Below are 27,678 nucleotides of genomic sequence, written 5' to 3'. Positions count from 1 at the left end.
TCCAGACTACAGCAGTGGAATCTCCTGGCAGGTGATGTTAGGGTTTCCATGTTCCGTGACCATCAAAAAGATCTTGTTCCATTCTTCTTCATGGAAGGTGATCTTGTAGCCTGCAACAGCTTCGATGGTGTGATGGCAGCCCTCAACATCGTTCACGATCCAGATGAGTGGAGACTGTTCATTGATTCATCGAAGAGGAGTCTTAAAGCTGTTTTACTGCATAATGGCAATGTTTTGCCATCAATTCCAGTTGGTCATGCAGTCCATATGAAGGAAACCTATGACAACATGAAACAACTTTTGAGGTGCATAAACTATGACCAACATCAGTGGCAGCTTTGTGGCGATTTTGAAGGTTGTTGCTCTCTTGCTTGGTCTGCAGACTGGATACATAAAGTACTGCTGTTTTCTCTGCAAATGGGATAGTCGTGCAAGAGATTCCCACTACATCAAGAAAGATTGGCCACTCCGACAGTCATTGGAGCTTGGGAGGAAAAGTGTTCAGCATCCACCACTTGTTGAATCAAGGAAGTTTGTTACCACCCTTACACATCAAGCTGGGTCTGATGAAGAACTTTGTCAAGGCCATTGACAAAACACAAGCAGCTTTCAAGTACCTCTGTGGAAAATTTCCAAGGTTAAGTGAAGCTAAGATAAAGGAAGGTGTCTTTGTTGGTCCTCAGATTCGTGAACTTCTTCGAGATGATGCATTTGACCATGCACTACGTGGCAAGGAAAAGACGGCATGGAAAGCCTTCCAGTTAGTGGCAATCAATTTTCCCGGAAACAACAAGGCAGACAACTACAGGTTGTTGGTGGAAAACCTCCTCAAGGCATACAAAAGCCTTGGTTGCAAGATGTCACTAAAGATACATTTTTTGCACTCTCATCTAGATTTTTTTCCACCGACTGCGGAGCAGTGAGCGACGAGCACGGCAAGCGATTTCACCAGGACATTGCAACAATGGAGAAACGCTATCAGGGCAAATGGAGCCCATCAATGCTTACAGACTATTGCTCGACAGTGACAAGAGATGCTCCATTTAATGAATACAAGAGACAAGCCAAGAAGCGCCGAGTAGACACTGAATAGGACTAAACTATGTACAGAATAGTTTTTTGCCTTTTTGTTTCATAATAAATGTTATTTATATAACCCTTTTGCTGATTTTTAAAGTGTTACATAAACAGGACAGGTGAAATATTATCATGTAAAGCAATCATAAACACATGAAAAGACCTAGGTTTACAATTTATGATTAAAACTCTATCTACACAATATGCATAGACATAAAATGTAAAAACTTAAATATCTTAGAAACGGTAGCCAATCAATTGTTTTAATTGTCATATTTTGAATTCGGCACATCAAAATACATAATAAATAGCACATTTTATCTCTGAAGCAGACAACTTCTCAAAAATTGTAGACCAGTGTGACCAGGGAGGAGTATAAAAATATTGCTCAGGCATGCAGGAGTGAAATCAGGAAGGCCAAATCACACTTGGAGTTGCAGCTAGCAAGAGATGTTAAGAGTAACAAGAAGGGTTTCTTGAGGTATGTTAACAACAAGAAGAAAGGCAAGGAAAGTGTGGGCCCCTTACTGAATGATGGAGGCAACCTAGTGACAGGATGTGGAAAAAGCTAATGTACTCAGTGTTTTTTTTTTTTTTGCCTCTGTCTTCATAAACAAGGTCAGCTCCCAGATTGCTGCACTGGGCAGCATAGTATGGGGAGGAGGTGACCAGCCCTCTCTGGAGAAAGAAGTGGTTCGGGACTATTTAGAAAAACGGGATGAGCACAAATCCATGGGGCCGGATGCACTGCATCAGAGGGTGCTAAAGAAGTTGGCAGACGTGATTGCAGAGACATTGGCCATTATCTTTGAAAACACATGGCGATCGGGGGAGGTCCTGGATGACTGGAAAAAAGCTAATGTAGTGCCCATCTTTAAAAAAGGGAAGAAGGAGGATCTGGGGAACTACAGGCCAGTCAGCCTCACCTCAATTCCTGGAAAAATCATGGAGCTGGTCCTCAAGGAATCAATTCTGAAGCACTTAAAGGAGAGGAAAGTGATCAGGAACAGTCAGCATGGATTCACCAAGGGCAAGTCATGCCTGACTAACCTAATTGCCTTCTATGAGGAGATAACTGGGTCTGTGGATGAGGGGAAAGCAGTGGATGTGTTATTCCTTGACTTTAGCAAAGCTTTTGATACGGTCTCCCACCATATTCTTGCCAGCAAGATAAAGAAGCATGGGCTGGATGAATGGACTATAAGGTGGATAGAAAGCTGGCTAGATTGTCGGGCTCAATGGGTAGTGATCAATGGCTCCATGTCTAGTTGGCAGCCGGTTTCAAGCGGAGTGCCCCAAGGGTGGGGCTGGTTTTGTTCAATATCTTCATTAATGATCTGGAGGATGGCGTGGACTGCACTCAGCAAGTTTGCAGATGACACTAAACTGGGAGGAGTGGTAGATATGCTGGAGGGTAGGGATAGGATACAGAGGGACCTAGACAAATTAGAAGATTGGGCAAAAAGAAACCTGATGACGTTCAACAAGGACAAGTGCAGAGTCCTGCACTTAAGATGGAAGAATCCCATTCACTGTTACAGACCAGGGACTGAATGGCTATGAAGCAGTTCTGCAGAAAAGGACCTAGGGGTTACAGTGGACGAGAATCTGGATATGAGTCAACAGTGTGCCCTTGTTTCCAAGAAGGCTAACGGCATTTTGGGCTGTATAAGTAGGGGCATTGCCAGCAGATCGAGGGACATGATCGTTCCCCTCCATTCGACATTGGTGAGGCCTCATCTGGAGTACTGTGTCCAATTTTGGGCCCCACACTACGAGAAGGATGTAGAAAAAGAATCCAGCGGATGGCAACAAAAATGATTAGGGGTCTGGAGCACATGACTTATGAGGAGAGGCTGAGGGAACTGGGATTGTTTAGTCTCCAGAAGAGAAGAATGAGGGGGGGATTTGATAGTTGCTTTCAACTACCTGAAAGGGGGTTCCAAAGAGGATGGATCTAGACTGTTCTCAGTGGTAGCAGATGACAGAACAAGGAGTAATGGTCTCAAGTTGCAGTTGGGGAGGTTTAAGTTGGATATTAGGAAAAACTTTTTCACTAGGAGGGTGGTGAAGCACTGGAATGGGTTACCTAGGGAGGTGGTGGAATCTCCTTCCTTAGAGGTTTTTAAGGTCAGGTCCTGCTTTGAGCAGGGGGTTGGACCTCCTGAGGTCCCTTCCAACCCTGATTCTATGAATTTAAGGAGTTGACTTGATATTTGGCAAAGTTTCTAAAACTATGAATGCTGGTCTTGGTCTAAACTTCCAGTGACCATCTAGAGCCTATTTTTCAAAAAAGTACGTGCAACTCCAGTCAGTTAGGGGAGCTTGTGACTGTGCAGCGATTTTGAAAATCAGACGTAAGGCCTTCTTACTCCTCATGTCATGAAGTGGCTATTGTCAGCAGCTTGTCATTGCTAGACCTTCTTTGGGACCCTCATTGTGCACCATCTCTTGTTTAAAATATTCAATTATTGGCTTAGAGGGCCTGCATTTCCAGTCTTAGCATTTATGGAAATTGCTAATCGTATGTAATACGTAACATTTTGCATTTAAAGAGAACAAAGGATAGTTAAGATTGTCATCTTGATACATGAATGTCTCATTATATCATACTTTTTAGTTATTGCAAGCTTCCTAATACGGAAGATTTACATTTGGCCCCCTAAACGGATAGCGCGGCACTTGCTGTTGTGTGAAATGCTGTCAGTTGGGCACAACTCCTATATTTAGTTTCATATTTGTTTTTAATAAATCTGAAACAAAATACAAAATCTATCCTAGTATTCCCTCTGAACAGCAGTGATTAAGAAATCTAGAATTGTGAAGTAGCTACAATACTTGCATATTCAGTTTAGGTGTTTCAGTATGGTAAACAGCTCAGAATGAAAAAAAATTATTTGAAAATTGAGTGGTTGGAGCTTGACGTGGCAATCAGTTACAATAAACAGCTGTGAGAATAAAGACTATTTGTTAATGGGCGTCTTTAATATTTCTTTGTCATAATGCACTCATTGTGTAAGAAAATAATACAATTAAAGCTCTTTGAGTTGTCAAAGACCTTGGATTTCGTCCTTGTGCCTTACAATGTGCCAGTGCTGTGTAATCATAAGACAGTAATGTATAGTCTGTTGTTGCCATAACAACTAGAATATGAAGAATCTATGAAAGTACAGAACTCTGGATGAATAAGGAATGAGAGCTCTAAAAGTTGACATTCTCTTAATATTGGTGATAAAATTAACTTCTAGTAGTCAGACACTTGGCTGGGTCCTCAGAGGTCAACTTTTGAGGCATTTAGGAATATCTTTTCAACTATGTGTTTCAAACCAGTCTATTTAGTCTAACATCTTAGAATTCTACTATAGTGTGGAAACCGGTCTGTTTGTAGCTTAAGGTTGAGTTTGCACCTAAAGTGAGATTTCAACCACTCTTACATATGAAGAATATAGCATATGCTCCCAAAATTACAGAACTTTGAGTACAGAATGAATTTTGTGAGAACTTGCAACTAAATCCTTTAATTTTGAGTTACAGATAATTAAAAATTGGTCATTTAAGAAATCCTGCCCTGTTTTAGACTTCTTTTGGTCTTGAAATGAAAAACTAGCAGAAACTGTCCTCTTTAATGAAAGGGGTTGTAGGCTTTCCAGTGAAAGTAGTGTGAAGCCTCTGGTGTGCACATATGCTCTATTTTACTCCTCACTAGCTTGGATGACTGTGTAGCATTGATATCTAAAATATGTTCTCTTGCCTCCAGCTTGCTAGGAAACTTCACTCTTTCCTCCAGATGAGGTCCGGGCCACAGTGATCAATGCACTGGTCACTTCCAGCTGGAAAAATGACCCTTATTGTATCTGAAGCTGAAAGTGAAGACCATATACAGGCTGCAGCTAGTACAGAATGTGGCTGCCTGCTCTACTCCATGGTGTAGGCCATCATGAGCAAATCAGGTCCATGCTAAAATCCTTTCACTGGCTTCCAGTCACTTTTTAGCTGCTTGGCTCAATTGAGGAGACTATGGCCTCAGTTTCATTGAAGATGGTAGCTGGCAACCGTCTTGAAGGAGCGCAGTTCTTCATGGAATTATCTGAAGAAAAATATTCTTCAGACTCTGTTTCACAGAACTTAATTATGAAAAATGGCAACAAAAAAAAAACTTAGTTTGAGAGTGCATGCTTAGGACTAGTCAGCAAGAAGAACCAGACAGGAAACCTTGTATGCTCAGGGGAAAGTGAGAGGAGAAATTGTGGGTGTGAAATGGAATGTAGTAGTGAGTTGTTACTGGAAAGGAGCCAGAAAGCTCAGGCTGTCCCAGAATGGCAAAAAGCAGTCAGAATCCACAGGTGAATCTGACTCAAAAAGTAAAAGAAAAAATTAAGGCTGATGCTTCATATCATGTAATATTCCTAATAACTTGAAGGTTATGTTCTCTTTGGGTTTCTTGTTTAGTGTTGATGTATGAAATTTAAAGAGTTCCTAGGGAATAGTGCAACTTGGATTTTATATATTTAAGGAAAACCTTAACTACTCCCTTCTCATCCTCTGGTCTTTAGTGACATGGGTGAGGAGAAGGTGGGAATGATGAAGAGATCTGTGGTTTGTTTTTTTTAAATCAGTTTAATAGTATCTAGGACTACAAACACTACTGTGCACTAGTCATACATGTCCTGTAGTGACACAATACAGTCAACATTTGGGTGCCTGAACTAGGCATTTCCATATTTTAACCTGGTTTGATAGCCTTACATTTAACCTTAATTCTGAATATCTGTGGCTTGTAATGCTTTGGTTTTTAGACAACTGAAATGCATGTAATGCTTTTACCTTTAACTCCAGTTTAATGTGTTTTTGATCTGGGAACTCAGTAAATGCTGTATTATAGCATTTAGGACTAGCTTTGTGTATGTTCTTTTTATGGAGAAAAAAATAAACGTAAATGTTACGTCAAAAAAAATTAAAGTATTCAAACTGTTCCTTTCAATGTGTATGTCAAATGCAACTTTATTTTCAAATGATATCCAAAAAGCCACTCCTGTGCAAACTAACATTAAGAAAAGTGTATATTGAATTATTCATGAATATCTTAACTTGCATTGCCTTGCAATAGCTGTGAGCAGTGTTAGAATTATGCCAGGGCTTGTGATGCCTAGCTTTGATAATTCACTGGCAAACGTCAGTAGATTAATTTGTGATTGAGACTACAGTCCTGATAGCTCTGCCTTTCACTACTTCCCCCCCCCCCCCCCTCTTGTCTCCATATCAAAGCTGTGTTTCAGATCACTTTTAGTGTTGGAAATTGCCTACAGGCCTCAGTTGGTTTTTCTTGCACCGACTGTTTCTAATCAAACTCCTCCCACATCACAATAAACAGAGAAGCTGTTGTGGCTTGAGGCAGTTTTCAACACTTCAGAATATTTTTGAACAGTAAATCAATAGAGAGCAGAATACGAAAGTATATATGGTATTAGGTGAATGGAAATAAGTGATAAATGAGAGATTCACACTTTGTCACAAGTTTTGATCGCAAGTTGCATATGAAGACTGAATAAGAAGGGTTATGGATACAATTCAAACAAATTTTATAAATCTCATTCAAATAATTGTACTGTATATGCTCTTGCCATATTAGCTCATCTCTATTCAAGAGGCTGAATACAAACTCAATCTGAGTTTTTAATGCAATTAGGTTAACCTTCTTCCCATGCCCTTCTTGTGTTCTAGATCCAGAAAAGCACTTAAGCACATGTCCAGTTTTAAGCATTTTAGTAATCCCATTGACTTTAGAATTAAGCACATGCTTAAATCCCTCAATTATACACACTACTTTTGTGCTGGCTAGTGGAACTGATTGAAAGAAAGTCCCAACTCTGATATCCAGTTTTCAGTCTTCTGTGTGCATGTATGGTAACTTTTCAAAATCAGCCCTGGTTCTAAGGCACTAAACATAATTTATCTGAGGAAAGCCAGGAGTGATGGTAGAAATGGTTGGAAAACAGTATTTTTAACAGATTTTTGAAAGAAACTTCTCTTGGCAATTTTCATCAAAGTTTTCAAATGAAAAATTGCTACCAGACAGAGGTACTATTTTAACAGTTCTGTAGGACTGTATAACCAAAGGAGGGAAAGTTTAACAATGGCAAAATAAACACAAACTAAATGTTGCTAATCAGTTTGAAAAGGTGCGAATATCCTATTTTGCTGTATACCATTGCATAACTCTAGCTTTAGCATGAGGCTACAGAAGTTGCACACTGCCTACATTCCAAGCACAGTAGGTTTCCACTGAATTCACTAGGATGGCTCTTGCACAAGGAATTATTTTAGGAATGATAAACTAACTGGGGTTCAAATCATCTTTGTTTTATTCAGTTTACTAGTCCATTGACTTCAGTAGGACTTGCCTGCTGAGGAAGACAGTCACAATCTTAAGGCAAAATTCTGTCTTCATCTCAACACACACTATTTCTGCACATAGTTGAGGGTCTTCTTATTTTGGCTGGAAAAGCTGTCTCAATTGAAGATGAAGAATTGTACCAATATGAGAGAACAAAAATGGCAGACTAAATTGTGGTACCTAGAGCCCTGTATGCACTAAGATAAAGTGTGTGTATGTGTGATTATTTTAAATCCAAGTGTAGAGAAGGCACTGTACTCTTAACTTGAACCTAGTGTTAACATGTTAAAATACAGCTTGTCCCATCTGTTGTAGGGTTTTTAAATTGCAGAATCAAAGAAATGTAGGACTGGAGGGGACCTTCGTAGGTCATCTAGTCCAGTCTCCTGCACTGAGGCAGGACTAAATAATATCTAGGGGTTCTCACAACAATTTTTTTTTTGGTGGCCTCAGAGTGTGGCCACCAACTTTTGCTGGTGGCTGCTGTGACAATTTTTCCTAAAATATTTAACTTTAGGAAAACACAAATAAATATGCGCATATACATGTCCAAATCATTATTTATTTATGTAGGGGTTTTTTGAAGTAATAAAAATAATGTACAGATGTCTCTATTCTTTACTGGACCTAAACAGAATTGAAACACAAGTAAAGTGCTTCGTACATTCTTGTCTTTTGTTGCTTCTTTTGCTGATTTTAGTTGCTTTTTTTAAAGACTTGCTGGCTAGTAAGTCAGCTGCTGTGAAAAGTGTTGCTTGTATATTAATACCACTTTGCACAGCCTCCCAGCTAGCTACTAAGTTTCCTGTGAAAAATGTTAACAAACATATAAATATCACTTTTCACTGCAAACTTACTCAGCCCTGGCTAGCCAGGGCTCGAAGTAAGCCCTGGATGGGGAGGTGAGTAGGGAGCCAATAGGGCCAGGGGCGATAGGGAGAATGGATAGGGGCTGTGCGAGGCAGCAGGGGTCAGGGACAATTGGGGCTGGAGCTTGCCACTGTGCAGCTGGGGGGCAGAGCCTTGTGCCCTGCACCCAGGGAATGAGGCCTGGGGCTGCACCCCTAGGCTGAAGATGGAGTTCGAAGTCCCAGGCCTGGAGCCTGCTGCTCACCACCCATAGGCTGAAGCCTGACCCCACCACCTGCAGGATGGTGAGGAATTCACTGGCTGCCTCCTTCTCCAGCATTTGTGTCCCCAGAGGGGGGCAAGGCCCAACTTCTGCTGGTTACCCTAGGGGAGGGGCTATGGCTTTGTGCCCACCCTTCCTCCCCCATCACCTCCCAGGATGCTGTGGCCCCAAAGAAGCCCCCGGTGGCTGCATGTGAGAAACGTTGACCATCTCTGACAGGTGTATGTCTAACGTTCTTAAAAACCTCCAGTGACAGAGGTCCCAGTGCTTAACTACCCTTGCAATTAAGAACTTTTTCCTAATGTCTGATTTAAATCTCCCTTGTTGCAACTTAAGCCCATTGCTTCTTCACCTGTCCTCTGTGGATAAGGAGAATAATTTATCACCCTCCTGTTTATAACACCTTCTTACATACTTGAAGAGTTATCATTTCCCTCCCCCTCCCCCCCCCCCGATTATTCCCTTCTCCAGACTAAACAAAATACAGTTTTTTCAATCTTTCCTCATAGGTCATGTTTTCTAGACCTTTAATCATTTTTGCTGCTCTCCTCTGGACCTTCTCCAGTTTGTCCACATCTTTCCTGAAGTGTGGTGCCCAGAACTGGACACAGTACAACACTTGAGGCCTTGTCAATGCTGAAGGGTGGAAGAATTGCCTCTTGTTTTGCTTACAACACTCTTGCTAATACATTACGGAATGATGTTCATTTTTTTTTGTTTTGTTTTTGTTGCAACAGCATTACGGTGTCAGCTCCCATTTAGTTTGTGATCCACTATATCCCCCAGATCCTTTCCTAGGCAGTCATTTCCCATTTTGTATTTGTGCAGTTGATTATTCCTTCCTACTTGTACTAGTTTGCATTTCTCCATACTGACGTTCATCCTATTTATTTCAAACCATTTCTCCATTTTGAATTCTATTTCTATCCTTCAAAGTGCTTGCAACCCCTTCCAGATTGGTGTCATCCTCAAACTTTAAATGAACTCTTTATGCCATTATCTAAATCCTTTATGAAGATATTGAATAGAACAGGACCCAGGACAGATCCATAGCAGATCCCCCTGGATGTGCCCTTCAAGCTTGACTGTGAATTATTGATAACTACACTGAATATGGTTTTCCAACCAGTTACGCACCCACCTTATAATAAGTTCCTTCAGGCTACATTTCCCTAATTTGCTTATCAAAAGGTCATGTGAGATAACAGACTTTTGATACTAATATTTTTAAAAATACACCTTTTTAACCTTGTGTGGACAGGCCATAGGCAAGGTGAAGAGCAGAGACCCTTCATATGGCCTTATGTAAATCTTAATTACCATGTTTGGTAATCAATCACCTACTGTGATGAATTTCTAAAATAAGAGATGCATATAAAGAGAAGAGCTTTGCCGCCACCATTCATCCCCCCCTCCCCAAATGTTGAAGGATTAAGATCAGCCACTTCTCTCTCTCCCCCCCTCCCACACACACCCAACTATTGTGTATATCAAAAAGAAATAGGCTAATTGTTTTAAGGTGCTTGCAGTCTGGGCTTACTCTGATATCTTCTGGGGAAAAAATAGGTTCCAAAGATAATGGGAAACAAATGCAACTTTCTGTTGGCTTTGCTTATAACACTAGAACTTCCATCAGTGATTTTTGGAGGGTAAGGCAAGAATATCAGTATGCTTCTGAACTGGAGCTGCACTGTCAGTTCTGTGACCCATACTAATGGTGCAGTTTTGTAACCTGCAATGAAGCATAGTAAACTTTCAAATATGCTTAATATAATAAGCAGAAGAAAAAATCTGCTGGATAGTGAATACTTGTTTCTTCATATGAAAAGCCACCTGTCTAGAAACTGTGGCAGTTGCTCCTTGTTATGCTGTTTACAGGTTTTTTTCTATTCTATTCTTTTCCTTTCCCTCCTCTCCTCTTCCTGCCCCCCGGCATGCAAAACAGACCCTTGTTTCTTGCCAGGCTTTTGGGGCTGACTACCAATCCTACCTGCAATCAGCTTTTGGCTCCTCTTTTTTCTGGTACCTTTGGGTAAGATGGGGTGGCTCCTCTTGTTGTGTTGATGATTGGCGTGGCATATGGGGGCATTAGACTGACCAAAGTAGATTTGAAACATTATGGGACAGATCTCTTTTAGCACCAGCATAGGCCTATAGGAACTAATGGTTGAGACATCCTTGTTTTCTCCCAGAGCACTTAGGCCAGAAGCGGGCAAACTTTTTGGTCTGAGGGCCACATTGGGTTTCCAAAATCGTATGGAGGGCCGGTTAGGGGAGGCTGTGCCTCTCCAAACAGCCAGGCATGGCCCGGCCCCTGCCCCAATCTGATCCCCCCTGCTTCTCACCCCCCGGCACCCCTGCCCCATCCACCTCTCCCTGTCCCGGACAGCCCCCAGACCCTCTGCCCCTGACTGCCCCCCACCTCCCCACCCAAACCCTCCTCTCATTCCTGACTGTCCCCTGGGACCCCTGCACCATCCAACCGCCCCTTCTCCCTGACCACCCCCGGAACCCATGCCCCTGACTGCCCCTCGCTGCCCCATCCAACCCCCCCATCTTCCTGACTGCCCCTCCCGGGACCCCTTCCCCCATTCAACCCCCCTGTTCCCTGCCCTCTGACCGCCCTGACCCCTATCCACAGCCACACCCCCTGACCACCACCCCGAACTTCCCTGCCGTCTATCCAACCCCTCCATTCCCGGTCCCCTTACCGCGCAGCTTGGAGCACTGGTGGCTGGCGGCACTACAGCCGCGCCGCCCAGTGCACCAGGACAGGCAGCTGCGCCGCCCAGCTGGAGCCAGCCACGCCACCGTGCAGCATAGAGCACCGGGTCAGGCTGTGGCTCCGCAGCTGCACTGCCCAGCAAGAGTTTACAGCCCCGCCGCCCAGAGCATTGTGCCGGTGGTGCAGTGAGCTGAGGCTGCAGGGGAGGGGGCTAGCCTCCCGAGCCAGGAGCTCAGGGGCCGAGCAGGAGAGTCCCTCGGGCACAATGAGGTGGGTAGTTTGCCCACCTCTGACTTAGGCTGTGTCTACGCTGCCATTTTCAGCACTAAAACTTTAGTCATTCAGGGGTGTGAAAAAACACCCCCCGAGTGACAAAAGTTTTAGCACTGAAAAGCGCCAGTATAGACAGCGCTTTATCACCGGGAGCAGCACCACTCGTTCAGGGTGTTTTTTGTTTTTTTTTAATTGCTGGGAGCTCTCCCTTGGCGATAAAGCGTGTCTACACTGCCCGTATCACAGCGCTGCCACGACCGTGCTGTAACGTGGGCAGTGTAGACATACCCTTAATTTATCTACTACTGTCCTGTTCTATAATATTTCACTGGAGAAGTGTGGTTTTTGAAATGTAGGAAACTGGGCTTACAGTTGAACTACTATTGGAAGAAACTCAGGGCATGTCTTCACTACAATGCTAAATCAGTGTTGCTGCAATCGATGCAGCGGCATCGATTTAATGGGTCTGGTGAAATCATGCTAAATCGATGGGAGAGCGCTCTTCGGTCGGTTTCTGTATTCCGCCTTCCCAAGAAGCATAAGGTAAGTCGGTGGGAGAGCATCTCCTGTCAACACAGTGCAGTGTAGACACCGTGGTAAGTGGATCTAACTACATCGACTTCAGTTACGTTATTCACGTAACTGAAGTAGTATAGCTTAGATCAGGGGTCAGCAACCTTTCAGAAGTGGTGTGCCGAGTCTTCATTTATTCACTCTAAGGTTTCGCATGCCAATAATACATTTTAACGTTTTTAGAAGGTCTCGCTATAAGTCTATATTATATAACTAAACTGTTGTATGTAAAGTAAACAAGATTTTTAAAATGTTTAAGAAGCTTCATTTAAATTTAAATTAAAATGCAGATCTTATGAGTTTAGTGCAGTGGTTCTTAACCTGGGGTGCAGGCACCCCCTGGGGGTCCGAGATGCCCCTTCTGGGGGTTCAAGACATGCGAGATTTTTTTAGAAGCTGGGGGCGGCTGCAGAGCACTGGGCCCAGGCCAGGAGCAGAGCCCTGGGCTGGCTACCAGTACCCCAGTCTGGCAGCAGGCTGAGTAGGGCCGGAGGCCCGGACTCCAGCTGGCAGGGGGCCGGGCGGCTGGAACCCCAGACCAGCAGCAAGGTGAGCCGGGCCGGCAGCTAGTATCCCAGGCCGGCAGCAGGCTGAGTGGGACCAGCGGACCGAACCCCAGACTGGCAGTGGGCTGAGCAGCTCAGCCTGCCGCTGGTCTGGGGTTCTGCCAGCCGGGGTCCCAGCCACCGGCCCCGCTTAGCCCGCTGCCAGCCTGGGTGAATGGAACCCCCAGCCGGCAGCGGGCTGAGCGGAGCCAGTGGCCAGGGGTCCCGGCTGCCAGCCCCACTCAGCCCGCTGCCGGCCTAGGGTTCCGTTCACCCAGGCCGGCAGCGGGCTGAGCCGAGCTGGCGACCGGAACCCTGGCTGGCAGCAGCGTGCCAGTAAAAATTGGCTTATGTGCCGCTTTTGGCACGCGTGCTGCAGGTTGCCAACCCCTGGCTTAAATCGATTTACCATGGTAGTATAGACAAGGCCTCAGTTGCAACTTAAACTTCTGTGTGTGGGAAATGGCTCATACTTGAACTGATCACTTATATTGGAAAATGACATGGTGCAAAATACTGAAAACATTTTGACAATGTATAATTGCAATTCACTGAAAGGTTTTTTTTCTTCCACGTTTCAACAGCTTTAGCTAGTGAACATTAATTTCCCTCTACAGTAATTGTCATTACTATGGACTTCAGTATTTGAGCTATCCCATAACGAACCTTTTCAGACAGCCATTTGGTATTTTTTGGCAAATGGAGTCAATATCCTGTTTTGTACTCCACAGATTTTCATTTTCATTCTAGGCAGTTTGTTTTCAATCTGCAGAAGTGTTTCCCATTACTTCATGATGCATGACAAATGTACGGACAACTTCCTGTTTGCATTTGACAGCTGCAGAGTGGTTGTTGCACATGGAATTTAATCACATGGGCCCTGCAACTGAAACTCATGGGCAGACCTTGGGCCAGTAACACTCCCACCCATCATTGTTGCCACAGTTATATCAGTGTAAGGGTGCTAGTCCCGTACAGAAAGGGGAATAAATTAGACTGGTATAACTGCATCCACAGTAGGGGTTGTAACACATACATGTTTTGGTAAAAATCACATTCCTAAACAAAAGTTATTCAGTTACAAAAACAGTGTGTACATCAGGCCTTGGCATAAAATATTCAATACTTTACAGCCTAAACAAGAGGAGAAATTAAAACTTGAGTTTAGATTTGATTTAAATCCATCCTTTGGTAGTGAATGCCTTCACAATTATTGATAGTGAGAGGTTTTTTTTAAACTGACAGTTGGAAACGTCATGCCCAGTTTTCCAGATCCCATTATTAGTCTCTGCATAAAAATGCAGGGCACTGGCTTCCATTTTGACTATGTTTGGGACAATACAAGGGGGTGAAAAGTGTCTAACATTGTTTGTGACACAAGTCCAGCTAAGGTTGACTGTAAACTGATGGAAATAATTTGTCAGACTTCCAAATCCTTCTCCTGTAATGTTGTCTTTCCTCAAAGCTCTCCATAGCAATATATATCTTGAATTTAAAAAATTTTAAAACAAAAAAATGGGTGCTTTCTATACTGTATATATTGTGATAAATATAAACACTTTGGGAACACTTGTGATAATCTCATATCACATTTTCTCATAATAAAAGGAAGGAAGAATTGTCTGGAAAGCTTATGCTCAAATAAATTTGTTAGTCTCTAAGGTGCCACAAGTACTCCTGTTCTTTTTGCGAATACAGACTAACACGGCTGCAACTCTGAAACCTGGAAAATAAGCGTTACCCTTATTTTTTAATTTAACATCTATTTAGCTTCAGTGGCTAACACTTTAGATAAAAGAAGCCTGTGTTAACAGTTCACTCTTGCCCCCTTGTTTATGGTGCTAGAGCTCATGATTAAAATTCCAGAAACTTCCTAGAGGTCCATTCCTGATATTTCTGTGCTTTAAAAAAAGAAAGGTAGCAAAACTTTAAGAAACACAAGTGCAAATGACCACTTCTAAAAAGATTCTTTGGGGGTCACTTAAAATTCTGCATCGGGGGTAGCCGTGTTAGTCTGTATCTACAAAAACAACAAGGAGTCTGGTGGCACCTTAAAGACTAACAGATTTATTTGGGCATAAGCTTTCGTGAGTAAAAACCTCACTTCTTCCTGTATCAGTGTCCATCACTGTATTCACCACCATACTGACAATGTTTCAAGAATCTCAAAGCCTCACTTCACATATAAATAAATATCAATCTAAAAAACACCTTGCACTGACCCAAACATACTTTCACCAACTTCAGTTGCCCCCTTACAATAGGAAATGCCAACATGTTGTCTAATTTTTTTATTGTAGCTTTTAGAGGATCTTTAATTGTCTAAATTTAAATTATAAGTTTTAAATGTTCACATTTTAAATTTCAATATAAAAAGCAAAGTGATCTAAAAAAATCTCTATCATAAATTTCTGAGCAGCGGTATGGGACATTACAGTAAAGAGGGCTGAAATGCAAGACCAGGTGTGATTTGATTTAACCTATCAGGGGAGGTATAAACTAAATGTCAAGGTAGTCCTGTTATCTATGAGGTAGCAAACCTGAGCATGGGTTTCCAAAGTCTGAAAGAGAGCCAGTTGTCAACGATAAAGAAGTACAAAGTCCTGAATAAATGAATAGAATTGTATGTAAAACCAGAAATAGTTTAGGCGACAAATGCATTCTAACATGCGATCTGATGGATTCACACACAACAGTGCACATTTCCATAAAGAATTATTTTCTGTTTTAGTCAGCAGTATCAAGGCAATCATGGATTTAGCATTATAAGTAGTAGCCAGACATGGATCGTGGTTCTGGCACAGTATTTGTTGAGGCTTTTTAATGGTGATCACTTAATGTTTTTGATTTGCTTATAGAACATAATCTCTCCACAATGAGACAGATAGACCAATCAACTTTATATACCTTTCAAACGTCGTAGTTTATAGAAAGATCATAGTATACTTAAATTTACTTCCTTTTTTAAACTCCCCCTTTAAGTCAGGTTTAACTGCATCCTCCCCTTAAATTACACAGAAACTGTATTGTACAATAAGAGTATTCAAGAGTAGATAAGACCTCTTCCCTTTTATTTATTTTATTTTATTTTATTTTTATTTTGGACAAAACACATTCAGTTAGTTTTTTTTTTTTTTTACACAAAGAAGCAGAAGGGTGCAGGTCCAATATTTTTCAGTTGCAAATCACCTGTTAGACTGTTTCAGGAGCCTGGACTATAAATTTCCTCACTAGCAACGTCTTACAATTTAAATTCTTAAAACTCTTTATTTACAGTTAACTCCAAAGTTTGTCTGGGAATAAGCTGTAAATAAAACTGTTCTGAATGATGTTCTTGGACAGATTTCAATTTGATAGTGTCTAACTACAGAAAAAAAGTTAACTGATTAAAGATATACACTTGCTCCTGATTTCCCTGTGTCAATTTTTGTGCCTTTACAATCTGAATTTCTAGTTTGAAAAATGTTACGCTCCCCTGTTCCTGTGTGAAAGACTTACACAAAGAAAAGGGGGAACTATACAGGTGAAACTGACTAGATTCATAATTGTCAAATGCACAAAGTAACTGAACTGAAATTTAGATTTTTCTCTAATTGTTGTTTTAAAGAAAACCCCAAATGTTAGTTGTAACAATAGTAAATAAAAATATTCAGATTTTTTGTTTGTTTTTTGTTTTTAGGTGGGTGTCAGCTTAGATCATGTTTAAATAATGGGGGGGAAATATTATGATTCATCTTCTTTGCTGCAGTTCATTATAAAAGCTGTCCTGTATAATTGATTTCATTTGTACAAATTAACATCAAATAATCTTTTAAAATAGTCTTAAATAATTTTGGATATTTAAATACTTATTTTGTGTAGTGTATTAAACTGTAAGAGGTGATGTATACATTTTTAATTGACTAAATGAATACATGCTGACATTTTTGAGGAACATACATTGGCAGGCAATGTTAGTTTGTGGTAACTAAGTCCAAGGGAGCTCTGCACAGGTGCAGACATACACCTGCATGGAGCATGTGCAGGATCAGGGCCCTAAGCTTGTGAGAGGTGCAGTACTTCACTAAATGTTTGCATCATATGTAAACATCCAGTTCTTGCTATAAAATAAGTCAAAATTTGAAAACATCCTGTAATCTGATTTTAATGTAATATCAAAACATTTTACTAGTTAGATTTATTTCAGGAATTTGTGTCTTCATAATATCTAGACACTATATCTTTGTGGCAAAACAAAGTCCATTGTATAGGAAGCTAATGTCTTATGGCTTCCTTTAACATTCTGATTTTAATATATTAGGGAGGGCACTTACAGTACCCTGACTAGTTTAAACTTCTTGGTGGTACGAGAACAGATTGCTCCTTCTGAATAAAATACAAAATTAACAATTTGTTTTTTCCTGGTATGGATTAAATGATAAATGTGCATGAGGATGGGTTTGATTCAGTCTTTCTGCAAAGGTTAGGTTGAACCGGGCCTTTTCTTATGTAGCATATGTACAAAAGCATTTGGCACTGCTTCTAACTAGCGCATTTATTCAGGACCTTGGAATTCTGAAATCTTTCAGAGCCAGCTTCTGCAAGTAACAGAAATTTTGAAGCAATGAAATTCTGTGACTGTAGCACCTACTGCCTACAAAATTCCAGAAAACCTGACAACTCCAGTCTCTTCTAGTATGTTTGATGGATGCTAGCAGCCAACTGAGTGAAAATAAATTAGTTGTTCATGCAATATTAGCAAGTGGCTGGCTGAATAACTTGAAAAGAAAGATCTGGTCATGAGTCTTAATAATGCTTGCTTGTGACTGCTTTTAGTTTATTTTAAAAGGTTTGTTTAATATGTAATTCTATAACTTTAAGCTTTTATGTAATAATTAAAAACAAAGACAGCAAGTAGCTATCTGTAATTAGTGTCTTTATTGTGGGACTTCTGAAAATAATTTTTTAATTTTCTCTTTTCCTTCTTTTTCGAAGTAGTGAATGAATCAGCATCTCAAACTCAAAACAAGCAAACAACCCCTGCTCAAAACAGATAAAAAAGGGAAGAAGTAGCGGAGCACTGCAGCAGTTATTTTGCTGAATCTAAATTCCATGTTGTGTAGATATAGAAAATGGAGACCTTGGCTGTTGTAAGAGACATAGGTATTATTTAGGTACAGTACTATGTCGTTCTTAGGGTACGTCTATACTTACCCGCTGGTTCGGTGGCAAGCAATCGCTCTTCTGGGATCGGTTTATCACGTTTTGTCTAGACACGATAAATCAATCCTGGAAGTGCTCGCCGTCGACGCTGGTAATCCTGCTTTGCGAGAGGAGTAGGTGTAGTCGACGGGGGAGCCTGCCTGTCGCTTGTGGACCTGCGGTAAGTACCTTTAAGTTCAAACTAAGATACTTCGCCTTCAGCTACGTTATTCACGTAGCGGAAGTTGCGTATCTTAGTTCGAACTGGGGGCTTAGTGTGGACCAGCTCTTAGATACTTTAGTAAATGACCTTTGTCTTTCAGGGAGGGGCAGATTTGTGGCTCTTGTTGCGATTTTGAAAGAAAATCAGTCTGTGACTTGTGAATTTTATTACAAATAATGTAAAATTGATTTAAACTTGTCACTAAAACTATTATAAATCTTACTAACCAATGAAGGATTAAACAGCACAATTATCTAATCAAAATGACAGTTGGAACTGTTAATAAATCAACAAATTGATTTCATTCCCTATTATTGTCAGTAACTGACTAAATCACTGGATGACCACAATAAGTTTTAAATCATGAGGGTAACAACACACGATCAGTTCTTATACATACTGTCCCAGGAAACACAAGGAGGCATGGCTTGCTTCTCAATCCTTTCAAGTTGTCTAGACTCCTTCAAGGTTGCCATTGAGGGCTGGTCTACACTACAGAGTTAGGTTGACGTAAGGTAGCTTACATAAGTGCCTACACTAAAATGCAGCTCCTGCCAATGTAACTTACCCACTACACTGACTTAATAACTCCGTGAAAGGCGTAGCACTTAGGTTGGTGTAGTTAGGTCGATGCAGCATCAACATAAACACTGTGTTGCTTACATTAACTGTTGCTGCCTTTCAGAAGCCGTGCCACAATGCCCCATATTGAGAGTTAAATCAGTGAAAGTGCTCTTGGTGAGGATGTGCACCGCTGACATAAGGAGCATGGTGTGGACATGATATGGTGATTTAATTATTGTGGTGGCTGTGCGTCGATATAACTTAGGTTGACATAATTTTGTAGTGTAGATTTGCCCTGAGTGACTTCACCATGTGGCTCTTTCCCTGACTTAATTTATCTCTATCTGTCCTTTGGGCAAAGTATTTTTTGCAGACACTATTTTATAACCCACAAAGTGATTTAAGATAGGACTGATTTAGAATTTGGATACGCACATGCATTTTTGACTTTCTCATTCACACCTAAAGAACTGTTCAGAGAAAAATCATGAGTATAGGTGGCAGGTGTCCCTAATCACAAAATAGGGACAAGAAAACGGTATTTAAAAGGAAAACAAATTTCTTTAGCTTGCTCAGTCATCAATGTCAGGACATAAGAATGGCCATTGTAGGTCAGACCAATGGTCCATCTAGCCCATTATCCTGTCTTCTGACAGTGGCCGGCAACACATGCTTCGGAGGACATGAACAGAACAGGCAATTATCGAGTGATCTGTCCCCTGTCATCCACTCCCAGGTTCTGGCAGTCAGAGGTTTAGGGATACCCAGAGCATGGGGTTGCATCCTTGACCAGTTTGGCTAATAGCCATTGATGGACCTATTCCCCATGAACTTATCCAGTTCCTTTTTGAATCCTGTTATACTTGTGGCATTCACAGCCTCCCCTGGCGAAGAGTTCCACAGGTTGACTATACATTGTGTGAAGAAATACTTCCTTAAGTTTGTCTTAAACCTCTTGCCTATTAATTTCATTGGGTGACCTCTGATTCACATGTTATATGAAGGTGTAAATAACACTTTCTCCACACCATTCATGATTTTATAGACCTCTTATCATATCCCCCTTTAGTGGCCTCTTTTCTAAAATGAGCAGTCCCACTCTTTTTAATCTCTCCTCATATGGAAGCTGTTCCATACCCATAATTATTCTTGTTGCCCTTCTCTGTACTTTTTCCAATGAGATGGAACAACCAGAACTGCGTGCAATATTCAAGGTGTGGGTGTAGCATGGATTTATATAATGGCATTATGATATTTTCTGTCTTATCTATCCCTTTTCTAATGATTCTGAACATTGTTAGCTTTTTTGACTGATGGTGCACATTGAGCAGATATTTTCAGAGAGCAACCCATAACGAGTCCAAGATCTCCTTCTTGAGTGGTAATAGTTAATTTAGACCTCATCATTTATATGTATAGTTGGGATTATATTTTCCAACATGCATTGCTTTGCAATTATCAACATTGAATTTTATCTGCCATTTTGTTGCCCAGTCACCCAGTTTTATGAGTTCCTTTTGTAACTCCTTGCAGTGTGCTTTGGACTTTTTTGAGTAATTTAGTATCGTTTGCCAATTTTCACACCTCACAGTTTACCTTCTTTTCCAGATCATTTATGAATATGTTGAACAGCACTGGTCCCTGTACAGATCCTTGCTATTTGCCGTTCCCCATTGTAAAAACTGACCATCTATTTCTACCCTTTGTTTCCTGTCTTTTAACCAGTTATTAATCCACGAGAGGACCTTAAGAGCTTATGGTGTGGGACCTTGTCAAAGGCTTTCTGAAAATCCAAGTACACTAGATTAATTGGATCGCCCTTGTCCACATGCTTGTCAACACCCTCAAAGAATTCTAATAGATTGGTGAGACATGATTTCCCTTTGCAAAAGCCATGTTGACTCGTTCCCCAACATAGCGTGTTCATGTATGCGCCTCATAATTCTGTTCTTTACTATAGTTTCAACCAGTTTTCCTGGAACTGAAGATAGGCTTACTGGCCTGTAATTGCCAGGATTGCCTCTGGAGCATTTTTTAAAAATTGGTGTTATATTAGGTATCCTGCAGTTATCTGGTTCAGATAACTGTAGGATATAAGCGAAAGGTTACATACCACAGTTAGTCGTTGTGCAATTTAGTGTTTGAGTTCCTTCAGAACTCTTGGGTGACTACTATTTGGACCATATGACCTATTACTGTTTAATGTATCAGTTTGTTCCAAACCCTACCCTACTAATACTTCAATCTGGAACAGTTCCTCAGATTTGTCACTTAAAAAGAATGGTTCAGGTGTGGGAATCTCTCTCACAACCTCTGTAGTGAAGTCCCATGCAAAGAATTCATTTAGCTTCTCCACAACAGCCTTTTCTTTGGAGACAAGGACTAGAGTTTGGGGGACCAGGTGATTTCATCTCTGGTTGATGCCTTATGCTGGCTGGTGGGCTTCCTCTGGGCACTTGTCTGATCAGGCTGGCATAGCCTGTACTAGTCTTGGGCTCCTTACTATTCCAGTATCCGTTCTTGGTGTTGTGGTGAACTAGCAAACTCTGCTTCTGGCATTATTGCAGAGTTAGATATTTTTAAGACTTTCTGAACCCCAAGATTATAGCACAAGTGGAGAAGCTTGAAGAGCCTTTGAGCCCCATTTCTAATCACAGAAATTCTGTTAAAATTTGGCTGTTAAACAGTCTATTTTCTAAAAAAGAAGGATAATGGTGCACAGAAAGTAGAAAATAAAGGAATTCTTCCAGAAAGTTGTTCATTCATCCTCACACTTTTATGTATGGTGATCCAAGAACCTTAACCTTCACCAGGGTCGCCTCTTGGAGAAATCAAACTAGGTATCAGTCAAAACTGATGCTAATCTGAGGAGCAGGGGATCTCACTTAAGTCACACATGTTAACAATACCTTGATCTTGGTATCCATGGAAAAATGCTTTACGTATGAACATTCTAGAGCTGAGAGCAGAAAGATAAGATCTCAACATCAATACAGTGAAGATGTTGTTGTTATTATTATTATTATTTATTATTTAAACAGCATCTTGCTCCCCAGTGGACTCACTAATTAACAGGGAGGGTCAAGACTGGAATATCTGTGGGATGAAGTTCTGTAGCTCCTGTTCTCTATCAGATCTGGACGTGCAGTGGGGAATGTTGGAACAACTATTACTTAATCTTTTCACAAAGAAAAATAGTCTAACAAATGTATGTATATTATGAATATTGATTTTGTGTGGCTAGTAATGTGGTATGGAATTTGGGTAATGGTACTTGCAGCAATGAATGATGCTTCTTAGTATGACTGGTTAAAGCAATACTATTTGTTCCACCTCACTGCAACAAATTGATTAAATGATTCAGCAGGATCATAGCTGTAACTGCATCAGTTTTATGACTCCTCTGAAAAGGTACACATTAGAGATGAGATTAAATTAAATTGAAAGAGGAAAGGCACACTTTAAAGGATTGCTGTGCCCATTTTGTTACCCCTGTTTTGCTACTCTTTTGGACTTTATAAATACTCATTTAAAATCTTAGCAACCTCTTTGTTTCAAACATTAATTACATTTTTAAGATATTCAGATAAAAATATAGTATGCATGCACTTTCAACTTGGGAAAGAAATCCCATGTTTAAATCATGATGATTAAAGAGTGATGAAATATTTATACACATCAGTTTTTTTTAATATTACTTCAAAGGCTTTTGGCTATAATTTGCCATTTACAGAATTAGTCATTGTGTTTAATCCCTCTGTGTGACTTTTAAAAAAATTAAAATAACTGTTTGGCTTATGTAATTTAGCTGTGCTTTCAGTGAATGGATGGGTGCTGAGAAAAATCTAACAGATGATTTAAACTTTTTTCTATTATTGAAGCTTTTCTGGTAAGCTTAAAGATAGAAGAACAAGGAAATTGAACACCAATCTCGACACAAGGTAAAATTTTCAAAAGTCCTTAAGTGACTACGTTCCTAAATCTTACTGAAAATCAATGGGACTTCGTCTACTAAGTCTCTAGGTGCTTTTGAAAATTTTACCAATGTTCCAAATGCTTAGGTTTGCTATTTCTACATCTCTGGCAGATACAGAACAATGAGAGCTAAGTCTGATGGTACTGTTTTTGCCTAAGGACAGCCTTCTCTCTCACTTAGAATCAGAGAACTGTAGTGCTGGAAGGGACTACCAGAGGTCTTCTAGTTCAACCCCATGTGCTGAGGCAGGACCAAGTATACCTACACGATCCCTGAATGGTTTTTCTTCCCCATATCCTTATGATTGTTCTCACTGGCCATAATGGGGCTCCTGGGATCCTTACTGTAGAGTAATGTTTCTCAACAACCGGTCCATGGACCAGCACCGGTCCCTGAGATCGTTTAGGAAGGCAGTAAGCCAGTCGTTGGTATCAAAAAGGTTGAGAAACAGTGCTTTAGCGCTCCTGACTATGAAGACTCTGGGCAACACTTTAGACCGAAGAATTCGTAGAGAAGAGCTGCAGTACTCCTTCCCCCCCCACCCCCCCGCCCCAAATATTTTGAGGAAGAGGAACAGTCATATCAGTTGATTCCACTCACAGTTTTTTCTTCCTCTTCCCTGGATGAGGCAGAGGCACTGGCCTTACCCTCGTCACCAGAAGAATATAGTATCAAGATTTCTTGAGGAATGTGGAAATTCTCTGGATCCTTTTGGAAGAGGTTCAAGATCCAACCCATAAGCTTCTGGACATTCTCCAGATGAGGGGCCATAACAAGGTGGTGCTCCCTACTAATGGGGCCATATTGGACCCTGCTAAGATGGTTTGGCATATTTTGTCCATGAAAGGGTGGACAAAAAAATACTTTGCTCCTTCCAAAGGCGAGGAATATTTGTTCTCCCACCCTAATCCGAATTGTCTTGTGGTCCAAGGTTTCATGGAATGCAACAGGCTTCACTGTCCTAGGTCCACTCCTTTGCACAAACATCCAAGTGACGGGATCTCTTTGGCAGAAAGAATTTTTCATTGGCTAGCTTTTTATTTCATATAGCAAAATTACAGGCATTGATGTTCAAACAAGAGTTTGATTACAACAAACTGTTGGAATTAGTTAATAGGCTGCCACATGAGCTCAGGCCTTAGTTACAAGTTATCCTTGATGAAGGGAAGTTAGTTGTCAGATCATCCCTTGAAGTGTCACTAGATGCAGCAGATACAGTTTCCTGATCCTTGGCAACTCCGCTCATGATGAGGCAGGCTTCGTATTGCAATCCTCAGCTTCCCCAAGGAGGCCTGGGCAATAGTAGATCTCCCTTCAAAGAAAATAACCTGTTTAGCAAGATAACAGTGAATCACTTAATTCTTTTAAGGACACTCGCACAATTCTCCTTTCCTTAGGGATATATGCTTTGGCACCTGGAGGTAATATTCCATCCAGTTGCCTCATACACAGTTCTTCCTCTCAGCCATTCTGTCATTAAAAGGGCCTGTGATCCCCCTAAGAAGTGTCAGAGGGTACAGTACAGCAGGCACAATGCACCACCACCATCCCATCTTCAGTCCCAACCTCCCACCAGGAAGGCATTTTGTGAGGGATGTTCAAGAGCTATTAACCTGTCTCCACACCTTCAGTTATTCCTACACCTTTTGGTGGCTGCCTGGCCGATTTACACCTGATGTGGCAGTATATTGTGTTGCACAAATGAGTCCTAAACATCATCTCGACTGGCTACACCATAGAATTCCTGTCTACTCCTCCTACTCCGGCACCCCTGTCCCTCCTCAGGGACCCCCCCCCTTACGAGAGGTCTCTTCAACAGGAGGTGGACTCCCTAATTCCACTAGGGGGCAATAGAGCCTGTGCCACTTCAGCACAAGGGCAAGTGGTTTTACTTAAGATATTTCCTCATCCCCTAAAAGAAGTGAGGCTGGACTTTAGGAAGCTTGAATGTCTTCATACACCACTAAATATTCAGGATAACCACATTGGCTTCAATAATCCCTTTCCCAAGTGAAGGTGACTGATTTGAAGGGTGCCTATTTTCACATAGCACTTTCATCCAGCATACAAGAGATTCCTGCGCAGTATAGTGGACCAAGAGCACTTTCAAGCAGAGTTCTCCCTCTTCTTGATGGCACCAAGAGTTTTTTTTTACAAAGGTGCTCTCCGGGATAGCAGTATATCTTCATTGCCGAGGCAGCCTGGTATTTCCTTACCTTAACAATTGGCTGCTCACAGGACACTCGTATCAGGAGGAATGGATAGTGATCCTCTCCTTACTAAACTTCTTTCACTCTTTGGGATGTAGGTAAATCCAAAAATGTCCACTTTAGCACCAACAAAAGTTATGGAATTTATTAGAGTGAATCTGAACTCAATTTTGGTCATGGCATACTTACTGTTTCAGATTTTGTGTGATGAAGGACCGCGTCGCCCAACTCTGACTCACCCTCACAAATGACAGTCTAGCCCTGTCTGGTCCTTCTAGGCCATTTGGCTGCATGCAGCTATGTGACATCATTTGTAAGAGTCTGGTTGTGGATGGCCAATGCTCCAAGCAGATGCACCCTGGACAAACAAGTTTTGTTTCATCTGAGTGTCCTCTCGTCCCTCACCTGGTGGGAAAACAAAGAGACTGTGTAGGGGTTCCCTTTGTTCCCCCATAACACACAGATACATTCATTACAGATGCCTCCTTACTGTGCTGAGGAGTGCATGTAGGCAGTCATATGGCTCAGGGCTCCTGCACTCCACACAAAACCAAACTGTACATCAATCTTCTCCCGCTTCAGGGAATGCACAAAGCTTGCAAAAGATTGCCACCCTTCATCTGTTCCACACATGTCTAAGTTATGTCTGACAGCGTGACTACTACAGTCTTTTATATAAGCAGAGAGGAGCGAGGTCTCCCTCACTCTGCATGGATGAAATCAAGCTTTGGAACTGGTGTATCAGATCCCTGTCGGCAGCGCACTGACCAGAGTAATGAATGCTAGAAGATAGTGTAAACAGGCATATCTACCAGGATTGTGAGTGGGAACTCCACTCTTCAGTGGTGCAGAACATCTTCTGGTAGTGGGGTTTCCCATTCTGGGACTTCTTCAAGCAAACTAGAAGTGCCCAACTTACTGCTCATGAGCTGCTATGAAGGATGCCTTTCTGGGACATTGGTTGGAGCCGCCAATGTAGGCCTTCCCTCCCATTCCCCTATTAGTCTGTGCCTACAGGAAGGTCAAGCAGGAAACGGCAAAAATAATCCTGATAGCACCTTGGTTGCTGAGATAATTTTGTTCTGCCACCGTCCTGCAGATGGCCTCTCACCCATGCATAACCTATAAGTGTTTCTAAATCTGCTGTCTCAGAACGAGGACAGAGCCGTCCATCCAAATCCAGCCTCTCTCCATCTGGCCGCCTGATTTTTGGATGGCAGAGCATTTAAGAGATTAATAGAGTATAACAAAACCAGACTGTCCAGTTCAAGTACTTTGGTGGCTGGGTTCCAGAAGATAGTAAGCTTAAACATGATATGGTACAGACTGGGGAGTGTTGGCAAAGTGTGGAATAGCATCTTGTTTATGACAAGCATGTCACTGTGACTGAAAGTTCAATTGTATAGAAGGATGGTGCCGCTGCAATGCTCTGCAGTAGAGAAACATGGGCAGTAAAGGGGTGGCAGGGTCAGTGCCTACAGGTGTTTGAGATGAGATGCCTTTGCATTATAAAAAGAGTCACACACAGAGACAGATTGCAAAAATGTAGGGTAGAAATCAGTCCATGATGTGTCTGCATCATTTGAACCTTTGGCCACCTGCTCTCTTTTGCCCCGTCTATGAAAGTGGCCTTCCTAATGGTGATCATGTTGGCTATGAAAGTGGATAAGCTTGGGGCCCTCATGGTGGACCCTCTCCACATGGTGTTCCACAGGCATAAAGTATTGAAATCACATCCCAAGTTCATCCCAAAGGTCCCTTCTGAATTTCACATGAATCATACTGCTCACTTGCCAGGCTTCCACTCAAAGCCTAACAGTAATAGGAATGACAGGAAGCTGCACTCTGTGGTTGTTGGCAGAGCTTTAGCCTCCAACTAGCAAAGGGCAAAACCCTTTAGAAAGTCTCCAAGGCTATTCATTTCCATTACTGAGAGAATGAAAGGAGAAGCAGTTTCTTCTCAAAGGCTCTCAAAATAGATTTCAGGGTGTATTCTCCGCTACTAAGAGCTTATGGAAGCTCCTCCCCCTTACGGTATCTGGGCATATTCAACTAGAGCACAAACTGCAGGGTGTTAGTTCCCCTCTTGGACATCCGTAGAGCAGCAGCTTAAGGCTCCCTTCATACCTTTACCAGGCATTATGCTTTTTTCCAAGCTTCATCTGTGGATGCCTCCTTTGATTCAACGATCCCGTGATCTGCAGCATTCTTCTTACATACTTCTCTATCATGAGTACTGCTTGGGAGTCACCCACAGTGTATACCAATATGGACCAGCGCTTGAAGAAGTGAAGGTTACTTATTTCTATAGTAACTGGAGTTATTTTGAGATGTGTGGTCCCGATGGGTATTACCTGCCCTCCTTCCCCTCTGCTCAGATCCTTACTTGAGTCGCAGTAGAGTAGGAAATCGTGAGGCAGCAGGTCCTCACTTCCACTTATGTCTTCAGTTCAGAGCATGAGGAAGCATAGGGTGCAGGTGTGGACCAACACACTGCTATGGAAAAGTCTTCTGGTCTCAGGCACATGGAACACGTGCACTCATAGGGACCGTGCATCTTGAACTCTAGTAACTATACGGTAAGTAAACTCCATTTTTCCATGCTAAAGCCAGCTTAGCATAGCCAATACTGGCATTGTATCAAATTTAAAAATCGATTGAGGCTCAGAAGCAGGGCTGCTTCAGGTCTACTAGCACAGCAGAGGAGATCACAAGAAACTGAATATGGTGTCCAGATTAGTCTTCCAAAATGAATAAGCCTTCATATAGTAAATACCCTTCTCCTTCATGGAAGCAAGAAAGATG

At 41.7% G+C, this 27,678-nt stretch overlaps 1 protein-coding gene across 6 annotated transcripts in view; it reads left to right on the top strand.

The window, feature by feature from the left end:
* PALS2 (protein associated with LIN7 2, MAGUK p55 family member) overlaps positions 1–27,678 on the top strand; it is a 144,694-nt gene that overhangs the window by 45,956 nt on the left and 71,060 nt on the right. Inside the window, exon 1 of one of the 6 annotated variants that reach the window (XM_054020436.1) lies at positions 20,519–20,552. The exons of the other annotated variants lie outside the window; for them this stretch is intronic. The gene's annotated coding sequence lies outside the window, so the exon portion shown is untranslated. Of the gene's footprint in view, positions 1–20,518; positions 20,553–27,678 lie in introns of those variants that run through there. 6 annotated transcript variants of the gene reach the window in all.

The sequence above is a fragment of the Malaclemys terrapin genome, chromosome 2 (genome assembly GCF_027887155.1).
Source record: "Malaclemys terrapin pileata isolate rMalTer1 chromosome 2, rMalTer1.hap1, whole genome shotgun sequence".
In the NCBI taxonomy this organism is placed as follows: Eukaryota; Metazoa; Chordata; order Testudines; family Emydidae; genus Malaclemys; species Malaclemys terrapin.
This window is presented reverse-complemented; position numbering and strand designations above follow the sequence as displayed.